The 18,997-nt window shown below is 46.7% G+C and overlaps 1 protein-coding gene across 1 annotated transcript in view; it reads right to left on the reverse strand.

The window, feature by feature from the left end:
- Window positions 1-18,997, reverse strand: part of LOC121544292 (potassium voltage-gated channel subfamily H member 5-like) — a 165,597-nt gene that overhangs the window by 28,265 nt on the left and 118,335 nt on the right. The gene's annotated exons all lie outside the window — the stretch shown is intronic.

Raw genomic sequence — 18,997 nt, forward strand, 5'->3', positions numbered from 1 at the left:
GAATACATTGCCTCATAAAAACAGAATGCAGCTATAATTTAGGCTCCATATCTCACTTCACACAAAAATGATGTCTCCGAATCAAACAGCTTGTTAGTTATTCAGCGTTTTATCCCCTCTCATGTAAGCGACGCACGTTCTCCAAAGTCCTTGTGTACTGTCTCTGTAATAACACGACTTTCCCAGAGAGAGGACACAAAAGCAATTGGCTGAGAAAGCAAGCAGACAACAAACAAAAGGATTCTGCTAATATGGAAAAGAGGAAAAAAACTCTAGTAGCCTGCAGAGCTGCCAACTTGGGCTCCCGATCTCTGTGGCCGACATAAGACGTTCAAGCGTGTTATCCCTCGCAAGGCTGCCGGTCCAGACAGCCTGGTGAAGAAGGCACAAACTCAGGAGGCTGAATACATTTGGCTTGGCACCTAAGACCCTCACAAACTTCTACAGAAGCACCATCGAGAGCATTCTGCTGGGCTGCATCACCACCTGGTACGGAAACTGCACCTCCTGCAACTGCAGGGTTCTCCAGTGGGTGGTGCGGTCAGCCCAGCACATCACCGGGGGCACACTGCCTGCCCTCCAGGACATCTACAGCACCCGGTGTCACAGAAAGGCCAAGAAGATCATCAAGGACCTCAGCCACACAAGCCACAACTTGTTCACCCCACTACCATCTAGAAGGCGAAGGCAGTACAGGTGCATCAAAGCTGGGACCGAGAGACTGAAAACGCCATCAGATTGTTAAAGTCATCACTAGCCGGCTACCACCCGGTACTCTACCCTGCACCTTAGAGACTGCTGTCATTGAACACTGGTCACTTTAATAATGTTTACATACTGTTTTACCCACAATATATGAATTTACTGTATTCTAGTCATGGCTCATCCTATATAACTACTGCTCATCCTATATAACTACTGCTGTAGACACATTTCTATTCATATACTGTCCATATTGTCTATACACACCATTTATATATAGTGTATACACTGAGTGTACAACACATTAGGAACACCTTCCTAATATTGAGTTGCAACCCTTAAGACAGTTGAGACATGGATTGTGTATGTGTGCCATTCACAGGGTGAATGCGCAAGACAAAACATTTAAGTGCCTTTGAACGGGGTATGGTAGTAGGTGCCAGGCGCACCAGTTTGAGTGTCAAGAACTGCAACGCTGCTGAGTTTTTCACACTCAACAGTTTCCTGTGTGTATCAAGAATGGTACACCACCCAAAGGACATCCAGTCAACTTGATACGACTGTGTTGTTGGTTAAGGGCTTGTAAGTAAGCATTTCACTGTAAGGTTGTATTTGGCGCATGTGGCAAATAACATTTGATTTTATTTAATTTTGATTGGAGTTAACATGGGATAGCATCCCTGTGGAATGCTTTCGATACCTTGTAGTCCAGGTCCCAATGAATTGAGGCTGTTCTGAGGGCAAACGGGGATGCAACTCAATATTAGGAAGGTGTTCCAAATTTTTGGTGCACTCAGTGCAACTCCTTTCCTCTCCAGCAAAGACTTGCCAACCCCTGACGCAGTTACGCTTGTTCACGCTTGTTCATGCTGCTCGTTCACGCCACGCTGCTCGTTGGTAAGTGAATGCTCCTGCTACTTCTTTCTCCTAAATTTGTTGACTGGTGTTTTGGCTCACTGCCCCTCAATTTACTGATTGCTTCTACAGCATCAACTTGCGAGTTGGTCATCTCCCGCTCGTATATTGTATGTGCTGCCAGGATCCATACAGTGTAAGGGTTGGTGTGAGGTGTGACCCATGTGCGGTGCAGGATAGACAGTAGGCAGTAGGCAGAGATGGTGAAACAAGGATCTTTACTGGTGGTCCCGAAGCAAGGATACAAAACAACAGACTTAACACGATAAAAGAAAGGTGGAGCAAATAAGTCTCCAAAAACAGGCTGACAGCCAAAAATACGAAATAGTAACAGGGAGAACACTTCTCGAGTACCTGTACATACTTCTCCAATCAGACACTGATTAGTACTGCTGAGCATAGAGAAACTAGCAGAGAAAACTGAGCAAGGGAACACAGGAAAGTGAGGGCATAAATACAGATAGACACAGGTGACACCAATTTGATAATGATTGGTCCAGACTGTGAGTAAGGAGGTGCCTAAGGTTGTCGGAGGATGACACCTAGTGGGTCACTCCGGAACTGCGACCCCCTCCTGTAGCATACAGTGAGCAAGTCCTCCGCTTTCTCTCTGTTTGCCGTACTGGTGTGTGACTCAAGTGTGTGTTGCTCTTGTGTTTGCCATTTCACAGGCTGTGCTTGTTTTAGGAGGTGGGGTGCGGGATGTATTTGCGAACCCACTGTAGCTTATAGAACACTTTTAGTAAACTCCTGTCAAGAAGAGAGACACAGAAGTCCAGTTAGCCTAGCTAGCTTAGCTAGTCTGTAGTTTCAAATGGAGGTCGCTAATGAACGGTTTCAACACTGCAGGAGCTGTATTTATTTTTGCTCTATTCCAGGACTATGTGGACCGTCCGGACTTTAAATGTAGCAATTGTTTGCTCGCAGAGGACTACAGAGGCAAAATGGCTACTCTTAGCAAACAAGTAGTGAACTTACACAAGCTACTGGGGAATCCACGTCCGAATGCTTTCTCTTTTTCTTCTACTCCAGTAGCTGGACACCGCTCTGACCTGATGGGAGTGTCGCCGCCGTGTCGTCTCTCCACAACCGACTGGCCGGTGCTCTGCAGGGATCCCTCCCCAAAGGGGTTTCCCCCTTCCCTGGAAAATGGAATTAGTAGAATGCTTCTGGATGACTTAATGGATGTACCCTAATAAAAAGCGTGAGCTGGCGCAAACCCAGAGACGTTTATTTTGCGTAGAGGTGCTGACTGTAAGCTATAAATATATAAAGAGAGTCGTACACTCTATATATAAACTCACAGTAATTTATTGGGTAAATCTATTAATTATTGAACCTGCCAACCTGCCATGGAGGCACGTCATCCCCCAATGTTAGTCACTTGCCGTGGAAGCGGCCTTTGACAATTGGGGCCTCTTTGGCGGTGAGAAGCCCGGACCGGATACAGACTTCAAACAGCTTCGCCGCCCTGGATCCAGAGGTTCTGGCGCCTTCACCCCTGGGGGCTTCCGGTTCGAGATTGGATCCTGAGGTACCTGCGCCTTCTTCCGGTGACTTATATGGTGAATGAGGCTTCGTTGATTATGGGAGGCTCAAACCAGGTGCCAAGAGTTGCAGGTGTGTGAGATTCCACCTCTCGCAGGTCCTCGTTGTCTTAGGCAGCTCTATGGTAAGAAACGTCTCAGTTCTGGAGCAAAAACCCTGTGCTACCCCGGGGCTCGAATGCAGGATATTACTAGGCTGTTCTCCACTGTTCTACGTCAGCACACGGAGATTGATGCTTTTATAGTCATATAGGATTTAATGGCATTAGGAATGTTAGCTTGGAATGGCTGAAACAGGATTTTGAAGAATTGATTGGGTCTCTGCTGGATACCAAAAAATTGCCTATAATTTTTGTCCCTGTTCCCTCGCTGGGTCAAGGTAGTGAATGTTTTAGCAGGCTACTTGCACTTCACAACTGGCTACGTGACTACTGCAGCTCCTTGGGTGTAACTTTTGTAGACAACTTTAAAACCTTTTGGAAGCAGAGGATGCTCTCTAAGGAGGATGGGATCCACCCTAATCATTTGGGTGCCTGGATCCTGTCCAAACACTACAAGGCAGCGCTGAGGCAATGACTGATCAAATCAAGCTCCTCAAAGGTATTTACTTCCATTAAATCGCAGCGATATCGTTCCGCCAGTTTCCCATGTTGATAGGGGTATTGTAAATAGTAATTCTATGCCTGTTAATTTAATTTCCATTAACAGCTCTGTTAGCTCCTGTAAGGAACCCATTGTTAGCTCCACCTATGCTATTATTAGTTTTATATCAAGCTATCATTTTGCTACATGTACTCATAAGCATAGGGGTATTGTCAATAGTAATATTGTGCACATTTACCTGAATTCTACGATTAGCTCTGAAACTTTGAATCCAATCAGAAAGCCTTGTGTGGCTAGCTCATCCAGTTCTATTGACTCTTGTGTCACCATGGATACTCCTGCTGCTTTCAAATCTCGCAGGGGGCTTGGACTGTTACATATAAATGCAGTGGTGGAAAAAGTACCCAATTGTCATACATGAGTCAAAGTAAAGATACCTTAATAGAAAATGACTCAAGTAAAAGTGAAAGTCACCCAGTAAAATACTACTCGAGTAAAAGTCTAAAAGTATTTGGTTTTAAATATACTTAAGTATCAAAAGGGAATGTAATTGCTCAAATATACTTAAGTATCAAAGTAAAAGTATAAATCATTATATTAAGCAAACCAGATGGCACATACGGATAGCCAGGGGCATTCTCCAAAACTCAGACATAATTTACAAACGAAGCATTCGTGCTTAGTGAGTCCGCCAGATAAGAGGCAGTAGGAATAACCAGTGATGTTCTCTTGATAAGTGTGTGAATTGGACAATTTTCCTGTCCTGCTAAGCATTCAAAATGTAACAACTTATTTTGGGTGTCAGGGAAAATGTATGGAGTAGAAAGTACATTATTGTGGTCCTCTGTAGCTCAATTGGTAGAGGATGGCGCTTGTAACGCCAGGGTAGTGGGTTCGATCCCCGGGACCACCCATACGTAAAAATGTATGCACACATGACTGTAAGTCGCTTTGGATAAAAGTGTCTGCTAAATGGCATATTATTATTATTATTATTATTTAAGAATGTAGTGAAGTAAAAGTAAAAGTTGTAAAATAGTAAATAAAGTAAAGTAAATATAGTAAAGTAAAGTACAGATACCCCCAAAAATGACTTAAGTAGTACTTTAAAGTATTTTTACTTAAGTACTTTACACCACTGTATAAATGTGACTCTAGGCGTAGGCCGCATGTCACTACTTCACAGGAGAGGCATTTGAACGTAAGCATTTATTTCTTTATCAAAATGTGTTTTTTTGGCAGAAATGCCTTCTGGAACATGTGAACTTTCATATGCCTTAATAACAAACGTGTATGCCATCTGTAAATATGAATACAATTGTTAAATTATGAGTCTAGTTGGTTTAGCCATGGAAAAAGACAGGGACCTACCCACTAATCATGATTGGATGAGACAATGGATGAGCTGGACATGCCGAGAGATGAGTTCGTATTGGTCTGCCATGTGGAATGCTTCTGCCTATAACATGAGCTACTCAGTATGTGTAAGTAATCCATTCTAACTCTGCTTTTTTTAAAAGATATCACAAAAAACTGTAACGAAGAAGTTGACCGAGTTTTGAAATCAGTGGAATGCCCGGTGGAAGCAGAGTAGGATAGCTAAGGAGATGGCGAAAATTCTGGTGTTTGATTGCAAATATGCTGATGGAGTCGAAAAGAGAACACGCAGAAGGCTGTTGTATAAAACACCTGTCTCCGGATTACATCTTCAAACTAAGGGCAACCATGGCATCCGTGACAGAGAGGGAGAAGCGTTCATCTATGTATACGGGTAACAGAGTCTAGCTAGCTAAATTTTAAGATGTTATATGTTTCTAATTTTGTCAGAAAGTTGTTTTCATTGCAAGTTAAAGCGTACTGTTAGCTAGCTAGCTAATGTTAGCTGGCTCGCTCGCTAGCTAACGTTACATGTATGATCTATGCAGCAATATTATTTGTATCTCATAAAGTGATTTGCATTGCTAGTTATAGCCTGAACCTAGCTAGTTGGTTAAATGTAGTTACCTGTAGATTCATGCATGGTAGTAATGTTATGAGTTGGGATTATGGTTCATTGTTTAGCTAGATAGATAGCTACATCTCTAAACAAAAGACTCCACTATGCAAGTAACCATTTCACTGTACGGTTTACACCTTCTGTATCCTGTGCATGTGACAAAAACACTTTGATTTAATTTGATATAGTGTGTGTTTATCAGAGACGGTAAGGCAAAGAACAACATGACCTGCACCAAAGTCAAATTCGGATATAACGTTAGGCCAACGAGACAGTGTCCAAGTAAAAAAAAATTCAGGTAGAATGGCCTGCTTTTATTTCATCACACTCACAACCATAAGCTATTTTCTGTAATTAGCACACCAGTTATTCTATTTTGGACCACCATGCAGCCTGTCGTTTTTGTGTTTATACTTTTTCATAACGACGACAAGTTTGATGTCGGATGACAACGACAACTGTCTACAGACATGTCGATAGACTTAGTATAAACCATCCTTTAGTCTTAAAATCTTTGGTTGTTTAGCACATAGCCTCACATGTGAATCCTTAAAAAGATGGTTAGCGCTAAGGCTTAAGAGGGTGTGAACGATGCCGAATGGATGTAGACAAAGAAGAGTTCTCCAGTAGGTGTACCAAAACCTTCAAGGGCCATTTTCTCAAAAGTGTGGTTACAAGTTTATTAACTTTCAAAGCAGAATTACTTTCCCATTGTTCCTCAACTGTCATGTATGATATACCATTTTCTAGTCTCTACTTTTATCCAATGTAAAAAGCACTGTTTCAAATTTTGCTACATAGGAGCGAATCCAGGTGGTCGGTCACAAATGTGCGAAGCCTGATGTCTAAACTGGACATTCTGGATGTCTGGGTGCGTGACACTAGCCCAGACATTCTGGTTATCTCAGAGACCTGGCTGAATAGTTCAATTATGGATAAGGACGCTGCCATTGCAGACTACAACATTTTAGAGGTGATAGACAAAAAAAAAAGGGAAGGGTGGCTATTTATGTAAGATCTTCTGTTATGGTATTATACTCTCTTAGCAACTCTGTCCCCAAAATATGTGAGCTATTGGTTATAAAAGTGTCCATAGGACAAAATATACATATTTATTGCAGAGGTCTACCCCACCTGTTGGTATAATTGTTTTATTATTTAAAACCCTTTCTGGTACAGTACATTGGAAAAGTATTCATCCCCCTTGGCGTTTTTCCTATTTTGTTATATTACAACCTGTAATTTACATGGATTTTTTTTGGGATTCCATGTAATGGACATACACAAAAGAGTCAAAATTGGTGAAGTGAAATGAAAAAAATTACTTGTTTCAAATAATTCAAAAAAATAAATAACGGAAAATTGGTGCATGCATACGTATTCACTCCCTTTGCTATGAAGCCCCTAAATAAGATCTGGTGCAACCAATTACCTTCAGAAGTCACATAATTAGTTAAATAAAGTCCACCTGTGTGTAATCTAAGTTTCACATGATCTCAGTATATACAGTGAGGGAAAAAAGTATTTGATCCCCTGCTGATTTTGTACGTTTTCCCACTGACAAAGAAATGATCAGTCTTTAATTTTAATGGTAGGTTTATTTGAACAGTGAGAGACAGAATAACAACAAAAAAATCCAGAAAAACGCATGTCAAAAATGTTATAAATTGATTTGCATTTTAATGAGGGAAATAAGTATTTGACCCCCTCTCAATCAGAAAGATTTCTGGCTCCCACGTGTCTTTTATACAGGTAACGAGCTGAGATTAGGAGCACACTCTTAAAGGGAGTGCTCCTAATCTCAGCTTGTTACCGGTATAAAAGACACCTGTCCACAGAAGCAATCAATCAATCAGATTCCAAACTCTCCAACATGGCCAAGACCAAAGAGCTCTCCAAGGATGTCAGGGACAAGATTGTAGACCTACACAAGGCTGGAATGGGCTACAAGACCATCGCCAAGCAGCTTGGTGAGAAGGTGACAACAGTTGGTGCGATTATTCGCAAATGGAAGAAATACAAAAGCCCAGAACTACACGGGAGGATCTTGTCAATGATCTCAAGGCAGCTGGGACCATAGTCACCAAGAAAACAATTGGTAACACATTACGCCGTGAAGGACTGAAATCCTGCAGCGCCCGCAAGGTCCCCCTGCTCAAGAAAGCACATATACAGGCCCGTCTGAAGTTTGCCAATTAACATCTGAATGATTCAGAGGAGAACTGGGTGAAAGTGTTGTGGTCAGATGAGACCAAAATTGAGCTCTTTGGCTTCAACTTAACTCGCCGTGTTTGGAAGAGGAGGAATGCTGCCTATGACACCAAGAACACCATCCCCACCGTCAAACATGGAGGTGGAAACATTATGCTTTGGGGGTGTTTTTCTGCTAAGGGGACAGGACAACTTCACTGCATCAAAGGGACGATGGACGGGGCCATGTACTGTCAAATCTTGGGTGAGAACCTCCTTCCCTCAGCCAGGGCATTGAAAATGGGTCGTGGATGGGTATTCCAGCATGACAATGACCCAAAACACACGGCCAAGGCAACAAAGGAGTGGCTCAAGAAGAAGCACATTAAGGTCCTGGAGTGGCCTAGCCAGTCTCCAGACCTTAATCCCATAGAAAATCTGTGGAGGGAGCTGAAGGTTCGAGTTGCCAAACGTCAGCCTCGAAACCTTAATGACTTGGAGAAGATCTGCAAAGTGGAGTGGGACAAAATCCCTCCTGAGATGTGTGCAAACCTGGTGGCCAACTACAAGAAACGTCTGACCTCTGTGATTGCCAACAAGGGTTTTGCCACCAAGTACTAAGTCATGTTTTGCAGAGGGGTCAAATACTTATTTCGCTAATTAAAATGCAAATCAATTTATAACATTTTTGACATGCGTTTTTCTGGATTTTTTTGTTGTTATTCTGTCTCTCACTGTTCAAATAAACCTACCATTAAAATTATAGACTGATCACCCCGCTCCTCCGCACACTCCACTGGCTTCCAGTTGAAGCTCGCATCTGCTACAAGACCATGGTGCTTGCCTACGGAGCTGTGAGGGGAACGGCACCTCCGTACCTTCAGGCTCTGATCAGTACCTACACCCAAACGAGGGCATTGCGTTCATCCACCTCTGGCCTGCTGGCTCCCCTACCTCTGCGGAAGCACAGTTCCCGCTCAGCCCAGTCAAAACTGTTCGCTGCTCTGGCACCCCAATGGTGGAACAAGCTCCCTCACGACGCCAGGACAGCGGAGTCACTCACCACCTTCCGGAGACATTTGAAACCCCACCTCTTTAAGGAATACCTGGGATAGGATAAAGTAACCATTCTAACCCCCCTTAGCCACCCCCCAAAAAAATATAAAAAATAAAACATTGTAAAGTGGTTATCCCACTGGCTATAAGGTGAATGCACCAATTTGTAAGTCGCTCTGGATAAGAGTGTCCGCTAAATGACGTAAATGTAAAATGTAATCATGTCTTTGTCAGTGGGCAAACGTACAAAATCAGCAGGGGATCAAATACTTTTTTCCCTCACTGTATACACCTTTTCTGAAAGGCCCCGGTGTCACGGTTTCGGCCGAGGCTGCTCCTCCTCCTTGCTCTGGCAGGCTTCGGCGGTCGTCGTCCCCGGAGTACTAGCTGCCACCGTTGTATGTTATCGATGTTCGTTTGGTTTTGTCTTTATTGTACACCTGTTTCCATTTGGGTTGATTATGTCCACTATAAGTTTCTCATTTTGTTAGTCGTGTGTTGTGTGTTATTGTTCGCCTGTCATCAGGTGCGGCTCGTCTTTTGTATGTTGTATTTCCTGTCGTCGCACTGTACTTTTTTCGTGCGCCTTGGATTACTTGTGTATTGCGCATTGTTGCGCATAGTCCGCCTCCTATTTTTGTTGAGGCCAGAGTTTGGATTTATTTGTTCGTGTTCAGTAAAGTCGATTGGACTTAGCTTCTGTGTCCTGCGTGTGACTCCTCCACCACATCCACATCAGCCACTGTGACAGAATAACACACCTTTATGGAGTCAGCAAGAGCAGCAGCAGCACCCGAGTCTCTGGAGGAGCGCGTCCGCGGGCAGGTTCGCCCTGGAGTTCCGGAATCTAGCGGCGGATGCAGGGTGGAATGAGCGGGCCCTCATCGACCACTACCGTTGTAGTCTACGGGAGGACGTCCATCGAGAGCTGGCCTGCAGGGATACCCACTTCACCTTCGACCAGCTGGTGGACATGTCCATCCGGCTGGACACCCTGCTGGCTACCCGCGGACGTTCCGAGTGGGGGTCGTCCATTCCACCCTCCAGCACTTCCGAGCCGAGCCCTATGGAGCTCGGAGGTGCTGGCGCTAGAGAGAGGAGGAGGAGGAGCCCGAGGGGGGCTGTCCCCTGCACCAACTGTGGTCGTGGAGGGCACACTGCGGCTAGGTGCTGGGGAGGGTCTCCTAGGGGAGAGGACAACAGGCCACGCACTGGGGAGTCATTCCAGGTGAGTAGGCGTCCCACTTACCCAGAGCTCTCTGTTGTGCACGTCTGTATACCTGTACATTTTCCACAGGTTGCACCTCATTCCCAGCATAAGGCGCTAGTAGATTCAGGCGCAGCTGGGAATTTTGTTGATCGTAATTTTTGTTTAAAGCTAGGGATTCCCCTTCTTCCTGTCGACGCCCCTTTTCCTGTCCATGCTTTAGACAGCCGTCCGTTGGGTTCGGGGATGATTAGGGAGGTCACAGCGCCACTTAGGATGAGGACGCAGGGGGGTCATGAGGAAACTATTCAGCTATATCTGATTGACTCTCCTGCGTATCCGGTGGTGCTGGGGCTTCCCTGGTTGATTACCCACAATCCGTCTATTTCGTGGCAACAGAGGGCTCTTAAGGAGTGGTCTGCCCAGTGTGTGGGGCGATGTCTAGGTGTTTCCGTGGGGGCGACCTCGGTGGAGAGTCCAAACCAGGTGCCCGCACTGCACATTCCCCCTGAGTATGAGGATTTGGCAATCGTATTCAGTAAAGCGAGGGCGACGCAGTTGCCTCCTCATAGGCAGGGAGATTGTGCGATAGACCTTCAGGCAGGAGCAGCGCTTCCAAGGAGCCATGTGTATCCTCTGTCTCAAGAGGAAAAGAGAGCCATGGAGACTTACATAGCCGAATCTTTGAGACAAGGATACATACGGTCCTCCACTTCCCCTGCGTCCTCTAGCTTCTTTTTTGTGAAGAAAAAGGATGGAGGGTTGCGCCCGTGCATTGATTACCGTAGTCTCAATCAGATCACTGTGAAATACAGTTATCCACTCCCTCTGATTGCGACTATGACGGAATCATTGCACGGAGCGCGTTTCTTCACGAAACTGGATCTCAGGAGCGCATATAACTTGGTGCGCATTAGGGAGGGTGATGAATGGAAGACAGCATTTAGTACCACCTCGGAGTCATTACGAGTATCTCGTCATGCCATACGGGTTGATGAATGCTCCTTCAGTCTTCCAATCCTTCGTGGATGAGATCTTCGGGACATGCAGGGGCAAGGTGTGGTCGTGTACATTGATGACATTCTGGTGTACTCTTCTACCCCAGCCGAGCATGTAGCCCTGGTGCGCCGAGTGTTGAGGAGGCTGTTGGAGCACGACCTGTATGTCAAGGCAGAGAAATGTCTGTTGTTCCAGGAGTCGGTCTCCTTTTTGGGTTATCAGTTGTCTGCGTCAGGGGTGAAGATGGAGGTTGACCGGGTGTCAGCCGTGCGTAATTGGCAAACTCCAACCACTGTTAAAGAGGTGCAGCAGTTTTTGGGGTTTGCAAATTACTACCGGAGGTTTATCCGGGGTTTTGTACAGGTGGCAGCTCCCATAACGTCTCTGTTGAAGGGGGGTCCGGTGCGTTTGAGGTGGTCAGCCGAGGCGGACAGGGCTTTTGGGAGACTGAAGGACCTGTTTACTTCGGCTCCGGTGCTGGCGCATCCGGATCCCGCTTTACCATTTCAGGTAGAGGTTGACGCGTCAGAGGCCGGTATTGGGGCCGTACTTTCCCAACGGTCCGGCACGCCACCTAAACTCCGCCCCTGTGCTTTTTACTCCAAAAAGCTCAGCCCGGCGGAGCGAAATTATGATGTAGGGGACAGGGAGCTGTTAGCCGTGGTACAGGCCCTAAAGGTGTGGAGGCATTGGCTTGAGGGGGCTCAACACCCTTTTCTCATTTTGACTGACCACCGTAACCTGGAGTACATCCGGGCAGCTAGGAGATTGAACCCTCGCCAGGCGCGGTGGAACATGTTTCTAGCCCGGTTCGTATTTAAGATCACGTACATCCCTGGGTCCCAGAACGGTAAGGCAGACACGCTGTCTCGGCGGTATGACACGGAGGAGAGGTCCGTTGAGCCCACTCCCATACTGCCGGAGACTTGTCTGGTGGCACCGGTAGTGTGGGAGGTCGATGCTGAAATCGAGCGGGCGTTGCGTACCGACCCTAGTCCTCCACAGTGCCTGGTGGGTCGGACGTACGTTCCGCTCGAGGTTCGGGATCGACTGATATATTGGGCTCACACGTCACCCTCCTCTGGACATCCTGGTATTGGCCGGACTGTGCACTGCCTTAGCGCTAAGTACTCGTGGCCAACGTTAGCCAGGGATCTGAGGGTTTATGTCTCCTCCTGCTCGGTGTGCGCCCAGTGTAAGGCGCCTAGACACCTGCCCAGGGGAAAGTTACAACCCCTGCCCGTTCCACAACGACCATGGTCTCACCTCTCGGTGGATTTCGTCACAGACCTTCCCCCCTCGCAGGGGAATACTACTATACTGGTCGTTGTGGATCAGTTCTCTAAGGCCTGTCGTCTGCACCCAATGCCGGGTCTTCCTACTGCCCTACAGACCGCCGAAGCACTATTCACCCACGTTTTTCAGCACTACGGGGTACCCGAGGATATAGTGTCTGATCGAGGTCCCCAGTTCACCTCCAGAGTCTGGAGAGCGTTTATGGAGCGGTTGGGGGTCTCGGTGAGCCTGACCTCGGGTTACCACCCGGAGAGCTAAGGTGCAGGTGGAACGTGTGAACCAGGATGTGTGTAGGTTTCTTAGATCATATTGCCAGGGCCGGCCGGAGGAGTGGGCGAGGTATGTTCCCTGGGCAGAGATGGCCCAGAACTCTCTCCGCCACTCCTCAACCAATCTAACCCCTTTCCAATGTGTGTTAGGTTACCAGCTGGTTCTGGCACCGTGGCAGCAGAGCCAGATCGAGGCTCCTGCGGTGGATGAGTGGGTGCGGCGCTCGGAGGAGACGTGGAACGCTGCACACGTCCACCTGCAGCGGGCCATCCGTCGTCAGAAAGCGAGCGCCGATCTCCACCACAGTGAGGGGCCGGTGTACGCACCTGGTGATCGAGTCTGGCTCTCTACCAGAAACCTCCCCCTCCGCCTGCCCTGCCGGAAACTGGGTCGGCGGTTTGTGGGGCCTTTTAAAGTCCTGAGAAGATTGAACGAGGTGTGTTACAGGTTACAACTGCCTAGTGATTATCGTATTAACCCCTCATTCCATGTGTCTCTTCTCAGGCCGGTGGTAGCTGATCCACTCCAGAACGATGAGATCAGAGAGACTCCTCCGCCCCCACTGGACATCGAGGGGGCTCCGGCGTACACAGTTTGGTCCATCTTGGATTCGAGACGTCGGATGGGGGGTCTCCAATATCTCATGGAGTGGGAGGGGTACGGCCCGGAGGAACGGTGCTGGGTGCCGAGGAGGGACATCCTAGACCCGTCTCTCCTGACAGAGTTCCACCGTGGTCAACCCACGCGCCCTGCTCCGCGTCCTCCTGGTCGTTCCCGAGGCCGGGGTCGGCGCACGGCTGGAGCCGCGCGTCAAGGGGGGGGGTACTGTCACGGTTTCGGCCGAGGCTGCTCCTCCTCCTTGCTCGGGCAGGCTTCGGCGGTCGTCGTCCCCGGAGTACTAGCTGCCACCGTTGTATGTTATCGATTTTCGTTTGGTTTTGTCTTTATTGTACACCTGTTTCCATTTGGGTTGATTATGTCCACTATAAGTTTCTCATTTTGTTAGTCGTGTGTTGTGTGTTATTGTTCGCCTGTCATCAGGTGCGGCTCGTCTTTTGTATGTTGTATTTCCTGTCGTCGCACTGTACTGTTTTCGTGCGCCTTGGATTACTTGTGTATTGCGCATTGTTGCGCATAGTCCGCCTCCTATTTTTGTTGAGGCCAGAGTTTGGATTTATTTGTTCGTGTTCAGTAAAGTCGATTGGACTTAGCTTCTGTGTCCTGCGTGTTACTCCTCCACCACATCCACATCAGCCACTGTGACACCCGGAGTCTGCAACACCACAAAGCAAGGGGCACCACCAAGCAAGCGGCACCATGAAGACCAAGGAGCGCTCCAAACAGGTCAGGGACAAAGTTGTGGAGAAGTACAGATCAGGGTTGGGTTATAAGAAAATATCTGAAACTTTGAACATCCCACAGAGCACCATTAAATCCATTATAAAAAAATGGGAAAGAATATGTCACCACAACAAACCTGTCAAGAGAGGGCCGCCCACCAAAACTCACGGACCAGGCAAGGAGGGCATTAATCAGAGAGGCAACAAAGACACCAAAGATAACCCTGAAGGAGCTGAAAAGCTCCACAACGGAGATTTGAGTATCTGTCCATAGGACCACTTAAGCCGCACACTCCACAGAGCTGGGCTTTACGGAAGAGTGGCCAGAAAAAAGCCATTGCTTAATGAAAAAAATAAGCAAATCAAATAAAATAAAATTTTATTGGCCACATGCGCCGAATACAACAGGTGCAGACATTACAGTGAAATGCTTACTTACAGCCCTAAACCAACAGTGCATTTATTTTTAATAAAAAAGTAAAATAAAATAACAACAAAAAAGTGTTGAGAAAAAAAGAGCAGAAGTAAAATAAAATAACAGTAGGGAGGCTATATATACAGGGGGGTACCGGTGCAGAGTCAATGTGCGGGGGCACCGGCTAGTTGAGGTAGTTGAAGTAATATGTACATGTGGGTAGAGTTAAAGTGACTATGCATGAATAATTAACAGAGTAGCAGCAGCGTAAAAAGATGGGGTGGGGGGCAGTGCAGATAGTCCGGGTAGCCATGATTAGCTGTTCAGGAGTCTTATGGCTTGGGGGTAGAAGCTGTTGAGAAGTCTTTTGGACCTAGACTTGGCACTCCGGTACCGCTTGCCGTGCGGTAGCAGAGAGAACAGTCTATGACTAGGGTGGCTGGAGTCTTTGACAATTTTGAGGGCCTTCCTCTGACACCGCCTGGTATAGAGGTCCTGGATGGCAGGAAGCTTGGCCCCAGTGATGTACTGGGCCGTACGCACTACCCTCTGTAGTGCCTTGCGGTCGGAGGCCAAGCAGTTGCCATACCAGGCGGAGATGCAACCAGTCAGGATGCTCTCGATGGTGCAGCTGTAGAATTTTTTGAGGATCTGAGGACCCATGCCGAATCTTTTCAGTCTCCTGAGGGGGAATAGGCTTTGTCGTGCCCTCTTCACGACTGTCTTGGTGTGTTTGGACCATGATAGTTTGTTGGTGATGTGGACACCAAGGAACTTATAGCTCTCAACCCGTTCCACTACAGCCCCATCGATGAGAATGGGGGCGTGCTCAGTCCTCTTTTTTTTCCTGTAGTCCACAATCATCTCATTTGTCTTGGTCACGTTGAGGGAGAGGTTGTTATCCTGGCACCACACGGCCAGGTCTCCGACCTCCTCCCTATAGGCTGTCTCATCGTTGTCGGTGATCAGGCCTACCACTGTTGTGTCGTCGGCAAACTTAATGATGGTGTTGGAGTCGTGCCTGGCCATGCAGTCATGGGTGAACAGGGAGTACAGGAGGGGACTGAGCACGCACCCCTGAGGGGCCCCCGTGTTGAGGATCAGTGTGGCAGATGTGTTGTTACCTACCCTTACCACCTGGGGGCGGCCCGTCAGGAAGTCCAGGATCCAGTTGCAGAGGGGGGTGTTTAGTCCCAGGATCCTTAGCTTAGTGATGAGCTTTGAGGGCACTATGGTGTTGAATGCTGAGCTGTAGTCAATGAATAGCATTCTCACGTAGGTGTTCCTCTTGTCCAGGTGGGAAAGGGCAGTGTGGAGTGCAATAGAGATTGCATCATCTGTGGACCTGTTGGGGCGGTATGCAAATTGGAGTGGGTCTAGGGTTTCTGGGATAATGGTGTTGATGTGAGCCATTACCAGCCTTTCAAAGCACTTCATGGCTACAGACGTCAGTGCTACGGGTCGGTAGTCATTTAGGCAGGTTATCTTAGTGTCCTTGGGCACGGGGACTATGGTGGTCTGCTTGAAACATGTTGGTATTACAGACTCAGTCAGGGACATGTTGAAAATGTCAGTGAAGACACTTGCCAGTTGGTCAGCACATGCTCGGAGTACACGTCCTGGTAATCCGTCTGGCCCTGCGGCCTTGTGAATGTTGACCTGCTTAAAAGTCTTACTCACATCAGCTACGGAGAGCGTGATCACAGAGTCATCCAGAACAGCTGGTGCTCTCATGCATGCTTCAGTGTTGCTTGCCTCGAAGCGAGCATAGAATTGGTTTAGCTCTTCTGGTAGGCTTGTGTCACTGGGAAGCTCGCGGCTGTGCTTCCCTTTGTAGTCTGTAATAGTTTTCAAGCCCTGCCACATCCGACGAGCGTCAGAGCCGGTGTAGTACGATTCAATCTTAGTCCTGTATTGACTCTTTGCCTGTTTGATGGTTCGGAGGGCATAGCGGGATTTCTTATAAGCGTCCGGGTTAGAGTCCCGCTCCTTGAAAGCGGCAGCTCTACCCTTTAGCTCAGTGCGGATGTTTCCTGTAATCCATGGCTTCTGGTTGGGGTATGTACATACGGTCACTGTGGGGACGACATCATCGATGCACTTATTAATGAAGCCAGTGACTGATGTGGTGTACTCCTCAATGCTATCTAAAGAATCCCGGAACATCTTCCAGTCTGTGCTAGCAAAACAGTCCTGTAGCTTAGCATCTGCGTCATCTGACCACTTTTTTATTAACCGAGTCACTGGTGCTTCCTGCTTTAGTTTTTGCTTATAAGCAGGAATCAGGAGGATAGAGTTATGGTCAGATTTGCCAAATGGAGGGCGAGGGAGAGCTTTGTATGCGTCTCTGTGTGTGGAGTAAAGGTGGTCTAGAGTTTTTTTTCCCTCTGGTTGCACATTTAACATGCTGGTAGAAATTAGGTAGAATGGATTTAAGTTTCCCTCCATTAAAGTCCCCGGCCACTAGGAGCGCTGCCTCTGGATGAGCGTTTTCCTGTTGACTTATGGCCTTATACAGCTCATTCAGTGCAATATTAATGCCAGCATTGGTTTGTGGTGGTAAATAGACAGCTATGAAAAATATAGATGAAAACTCTCTTGGTAAATAGTATGGTCTACAGCTTATCATAAGATACTCTACACGTCTCTGTCTCTTCCTCATGCGAATGACAGGGATTTGGGCCTTGTCGGATGTCTGTAGGATATCCTTCGCGGCCGCCTCGTTGAAGAAAAATTATTCGTCCAATACGAGGTGAGTGAATTTGGTGTTTGCAAAAGGCATGTGGGAGACTCTCCAAACATATGGAAGAAGGTACTCTGGTCAGATGAGAGCTTTTTGGCCATCAAGGAACACGCTATGTCTGGCGCAAACCCAACACCTCTCATCGGCAGGGACTGGGAAACTTGTCAGAATTGAAGGTATGGTGGATGGCGCTAAATACAGGGAAATTCTTGAGGGAAAACTGAGATATTTGAGACTGGGACGGAGGTTCACCTTCCAGCAGGACAATGACCCTAAGCATACTGCTAAAGCAACACTCTAGTGGTTTAAGGGGAAACATTTAAATGTCTTGGAATGGCCTAGTCAAAGCCCAGACCTCAATCCAATTGAGAATCTGTGGTATGACTTAAAGATTGCTATACACCAGCGGAACCCATCCAACTTGAAGGAGCTGGAGCAGTTTTGCCTTGAAGAATGGGCAAAAATCCCAGTGGCTAGATGTGCCAAGCTTATAGAGACATACCCCAAGAGACTTGCAGCTGTAATTGCTGCAAAAGGTGGCTCTACAAAGTATTGACTTTGGGGGTGTGAATAGTTATGCACGCTCAAGTTCTGTTTTTTTGTCTTATTTCTTGTTTGTTTAACAATAAAAAATATTTTGCATCTTCAAAGTGGTAGGCATGTTGTTTAAAATCAATTGATACAAACCCCCCAAAACTCAATTTTAATTCCAGGTTGTAAGGCAACAAAATAGGAAAAATGCCAAGGGGTGGGGGGGGGGGGGGAATACTTTCGCAAGCCACTGTATATACATATATATATATACATACACAACACTGGTCAAAAGTTTTAGAACACCTACTCATTCACAGGTTTTTCTTTATTTTTACTATTTTCTACATTGTAGAATAATAGTGAAGACATTAAAATTATGAAATAATACACATGGAATCATGTAGTAACCAAAAAAGTGTTAAGCAAATATATTTTATATGAGATTCTTCAAAGTAGCCACCCTTTGCCTTGACGACAGCTTTGCAAACTCTTGACATTCTCTCAACCAGGTTCATGATGTAGTCACCTGGAATGCATTTCAATTAACAGGTGTGCCTTGTTAAAAGTTAATTTGTGGAATTTCTTTCCTTCTTAATGCGTTTGAGCCAATCAGTTGTGTTGTGACAAGGTAGGGGTGGTATACAGACGATAGCCCTATTTGGTAAAAGACCAAGTCCAAATTATGGCAAGAACAGCTCAAATAAGCAAAGAGAAATGACCATCAAGCACTATGATGAAACTGGCTCTCATGAGGACCGCCACAGGAAAGGAAGACCCGGAGTTACCTCTGCTGCAGAGGATATGTTCATTAGAGTTAACTGCACCTCATATTGCAGCCCAAATAAATGCTTCACAAGTTCAAATAACAAGACACATTTCAACATCAACTGTTCAAAGGAGACTGTGTGAATCAGGTCATCATGGTCGAATTGCTGCAAAGAAACCACTACTAAAGGACACCAATAAGAAGAAGAGACCTGCTTAGGCCAAGAAACACGAGCAATAGAAATCTGTCCTTTTGTCTGATGAGTCCAAATTAGAGATTTTTGGTTCCAACCGCTGTGTCATTGTGAGACACAGAGTAGGTGAATGGATGATCTCTGCAAGTGTGGTTCCCACCATGAAGCATGGAGGAGGAGGTGTGATGGTGTGGGGGTGCTTTGCTGGTGACACTGTCTGTGATT

The sequence above is a fragment of the Coregonus clupeaformis genome, chromosome 29, assembly GCF_020615455.1.
Source record: "Coregonus clupeaformis isolate EN_2021a chromosome 29, ASM2061545v1, whole genome shotgun sequence".
Classification (NCBI taxonomy): Eukaryota; Metazoa; Chordata; class Actinopteri; order Salmoniformes; family Salmonidae; genus Coregonus; species Coregonus clupeaformis.